Raw genomic sequence first — 4,843 nt, forward strand, 5'->3', positions numbered from 1 at the left:
GACTGAAGCCTTGATCTTAAAATGTAAACTTCACATGAAAATGGGGATTTACACTTGTCTAATCACTGGTATTTCACACCCTGTTAAAATCAGCGTGCAAAACACTTGGGCATGAGCAGGAAAGACTGCTTCTCTGACACACTTAAATTTTAATATCTCTGCTCTAGGGTCAGATTAAGACAGTTTTTGGAATAGTTTTGTAAAAAGTTAAGAAATTTATTAATGGCTAAATTGAGCATTGAACTTGTGTTTGGGTTTGTAATAAGTAAAAACTGAGAGCTAAACATGGCAAATCTTTTTTCCTAATATGAATGAGCAAGATTTCTGAAACGCATAGACTCCCAGAGACTGTATCTGGCCATTTATTGAGCCTCCACCATAGCTAAAGATGCACTTCAAGTGCTTTCCTAAGCTGCCATCACAGGGTGCATAGTCCTTCTCAGAGATCTTCTCACTTTCTGGTGTTCAGCCCAATTTTACCTGACTAGGAAAGTAAGAGATCAGCTGATAAATGAGTATACAAAAAAAAAAGAGATAATTAGAATCTAACAGGAATCTTTCAAAATGGCACTTGGGAGGTCTCCTAAAGGAGACAATTACTGCCTGAAATTCTTCTTAATTGTCATAGGAGATCTCCTATTTGCTGGTGTCAGCATTTGATACAGGACATGGTATATGGTAACCCCTGAAGATGGAATAGGATAAAAAAATTAAGCAGTCATTTAATATATATGTTTGATTAGCAATTGCTGCTTAATTAGATCAAGCTGTCTTTGCCTAGATTAATGCAAGCACAGTGGCCACAAGGTGTGAGGTATAATATTTACGACAGACCTTTACATAGGCAAGGATTGGATGAAACAGCTTAAGTATGAAGTTAACAGTAAGATTAATTTTTGGGAGTCTTATTTGGTTTAGAACATGACAGGTTGGCATCTGACTACCTTATACCAGGTTGGTATCTGACATCTTTTCATACAGGAGGGAAGGATCCAGCTTTTAAGAGAGTGGTACTTCAAAACTTGATTGACCAGCCTGAGAATGAAGAGATTTGATTCCTTCAAAAGGAATGCTCCTTCTGGGTAAGAGTTTTGGTTGGAGTAGAAGAGCTCTGCTGAGTGTGTGTGTGTGTGTGTGTGTATGCATTCCACATTTGTGACTGAGATGTTATGATGCACAATTCAGTGTGGTGTTAAGCAGAAATAAGTGAGCTAATCAAAGTCCTGAAAACTTTATAGCTGCATCAATAATTTTTCATCAGGACTGTTGAGCCAGTTAATCCTTCTTCTCAGGGTGAATGCAGTTATACAAACTGAGCTACCTTCTCTGCCTACCATTGCTCTCTGCCTTGTAGGTACACTAGTCAGGTATATGAGTATACTTTCGCCTGGTATGCACCAGCATGAAAGATTGCATGTCCTTGATAACGAGAGCAAGATCTTGTCATGAGAACAATGGTTGAGAACATAAACTATTGAACTGAAGAAAGATTCTTCTATCCCATCATGCAAATGCCTTCTTTTCTGTTAAGAGAAGCTCCTAAGAGGTTTCAGAAAATTGATTTAATTCCTGTTTTTTCACCATTTAATTCAAATGCAGGACTCTTACAAGTTTTATTTCACTGAAATAATATCCTTTTAATTTAATCTCTGCAATTTATGAACTTGTTAACCAGATTTACTTTTCTGAAAATTTCCAATTTGATACCAGTCAGAGTCATCATGTAATGGTATTTCATATGAAGTAACATTTTTAGATGTCCCCAGTGCCTCGGAAGCTTTATTGTTAAGTGACTTGGTAGCAGAATGTCTTGTTAGCTGGTGTAGAGTTGCTTATAATACTTCTATATTTCCTGTTGGGTTATAGCTTATACTATTAATAACATGTAGAAGAAAAGAATTCTGAATTAATTTAAGAAGTAGTTGGTGAAGTGATGACAAGCTGATAACAATTGTCACTGTTTCCCAATTGAAGAAAAGTTTCCTTAAAACCCTGTTTTTTCACCATTATCTGGAAAACACTGTTGTCTTTGAGGCATCAAAATTAATCTTTCTGTGCATCAACACAACAAAGTGTTTGCCAGCAGTAACAGCAGGTCAAGACATCAACTGTAAATAAAGGAATATTTAAATCTTTGCAAGTAAAAAACCCCAACAACTCTGCAACATTAAGTGAGATTGGGCATGGTGTTAAATCTCATTGATATATTATTTTAAAGTCAAACTTAAGTAATATTCTCTGTTCAAGTATTAGGGTGCTGTTTATTCAAAAAGGCTGAAATCTTGATTACAGGCTAATGCTGTGCAAGTGCATCAAATCAGAGATAAAACTACACTTTTCCCCTTGCTGGGATGCCATCATGAAAATTTTTATGCTTAGGTCACAGGAAAGGGTAGAGGTAGTCTTCAGCACCTAAAAGCTTCTCAGGGGGTTTGGTATCCATTGCCATTCTTTGCTAGCTGAGCAGAGCTCACACAGCCTTTACTGACTAAAGTCCTTTTCCCAATTCAAGGGGTAAGAACACAGATTAAACCAAGAGAAAGATTTTTTTTTTTTTTTAAAGACAATCAGCTAGGTGTCCCATAAACAGGGATCCTTCAACTTCCATGTTGAGAGCTGAGATGAATATCTACCCTTCTGGCTAACTTTAACTTTGGAAGGTTATGTTTGGGCCAAATTATTTTCTCTATCTCCTCCAAAATCAAATTAAATTTATGCAGCCAGATATAGTTTGTTAACTCAAGGCTTTTTAACTTTTTTGTTCTAGCTGATCAAAAGTAATAGGAAGAATTCAATGAAAAGCTGACCTAGACCTTTCGAAGTGAAGGACTCCTTATCCTTCTATCACAAGTTATAAGCATTTTGCAGAGAGGAGGGAGGATTCCTTTTGAAGCAAGAGGAAACAATTTGTCAAGATGATTTCCAGAAGTCCTCTTAGTTTAGCACAACAGTTTGACAACAGCAAGGTCAGTAACAGTGCCTTTCCAAATGGCTCTGCATCTACTATGTTCAAAAATGAATGACAAATTGTGGAAATTAGTAATGCAAAACCTGATGTCTACAGTGTGTAAATGTATTTCTTCTCAAGATAAGATAGGAAGTGAATATAGAACACAAAACTAGCTCAAGCTGAATATAAACATGCAAATATTTAGTTTAGAAAGAGAAGCAACAGGGAAGTCTAGTAAGGAATGGAGAATAAAGCATTAATTCATATCATTCTGTACAGCAAATTTATAAATGTCACATTCTAATATGTGAATGTAAACAATTTCAGTGCTGGATCATTTTGCAGTGATTTTCTTTTTAAATTTTAGTCCTTTATTTTAACAGTATTTCAAATACAGGAAATTCTGATTCAAACCTTGTCAGTAATTTTTTTCAAATAACAGGTTTGACAACTCAATTTTCCTGTTACTGATTTACTTTAAGAAGTTTCAAATCACCAAACTGTATTTGTTATTCCTTTGTTTGTTTTGACCCATATTTTAGTTGTCAAAATGCAAGCAGATTCACAGTGTTAGTTACATTTCAACACAGTAATTGCTAAATCATTTAGGAAGGAGGAAATAAAAAAGTCCCATAAGCAGTTGTTGTTATGCATGTGTATTTTTAATATCTGATTTTCAGCATAACCTTAGATTACAATGCAGGTTAAATTTCCCTTGCTGATTTGTAAGTATAATGTAAACTCTAGGCTCAGTTAATGATATTGCAATATAAAACTGTTCTGTTGCAAAGTAAAGACCTTGCTTAGCACTGCAAAGCTCTGGGTTCATTTCAGTGTGATCATTCAGGCGCTATGGAGGGATTATGCTTTTATTGTATTTTGTTTCATGAATACATGAATGAATAATAAGTTCAACAAACAAGAGTTCCCTACTGGCTATCTCAAAGAAATCATTTTGCAACATGTTATGAATTTCAATCAATCATCCTCAACAGTCCTTGTCCTGTTGAGGTCTGTGCATTAACAAAGTCAGCATTTTGGATCTATTGTAAATGGCTTGAGATTTCATCAGAATGTCCGAGATCAGGAAGCTGAAAAGGAGTGCTAGAGAGGAAGCATCCCGGCTATATTGCATATTTTTTTTGTACCTAGCTTTCCACGCTTTACAAGCATTGATAGTATTGATGCTGCATGTCCAGGACATGTGCTTGTTTTGTGTGACTTCTCTTTCAATGAGCTATTTCCCTTAAGAAAGAACTAAAAAAGTAATGATAAGCCACAAGTACATATAAATGCATACGCATACATATAATGCATACATGCATTATGATTCAGAAAAAGCAGGATAAAAATGCACAAGAATGTGCATTTAAGTGTGTTTAAGAATGTGTGTTTTAGAGTAATGCTTTATTCCATCTCTGTTGAAATTTATCTGTTTATAAGGTAAGGTTAAAATACTATGTAATTTAAATTGTGATAGGAAGAATAAGCACATTGATAAGAAGGTCAGAACTTTGCAATATTTGCATGTAGGATGGCATCAGTATCAAATTACCATATCTGATTTTTTATACCTTTTGCAATAAGTAGTAAAAATAAATAACACAGTGCATGAGAACACAGTACAATGTATGCCTTGTACACTTCCTGGGGCTAAGTGTTCTGTGGATGTATCAATTAAGAATTAATAAAACCGCTGAAGTGCTTATAAGTTTTCTGAAAGGAGAGATGGGGGAACAACAAAGATCCATTCTGATGGAAACTACAGTCTAGTATGATGCATTTAATTCTGTAAATTGTCCCAGCTTCATCCCATCTCTTTTTCTGAGAGGGACAAAGCTTTTCTCTCTATTCATTTGCTATACTTCCCCCTGCCTTTCCTTTCTCAGGTTA

This window comes from Cyanistes caeruleus, chromosome Z (genome assembly GCF_971803275.1).
Source record: "Cyanistes caeruleus chromosome Z, bCyaCae1.hap1.1, whole genome shotgun sequence".
In the NCBI taxonomy this organism is placed as follows: domain Eukaryota; kingdom Metazoa; phylum Chordata; class Aves; order Passeriformes; family Paridae; genus Cyanistes; species Cyanistes caeruleus.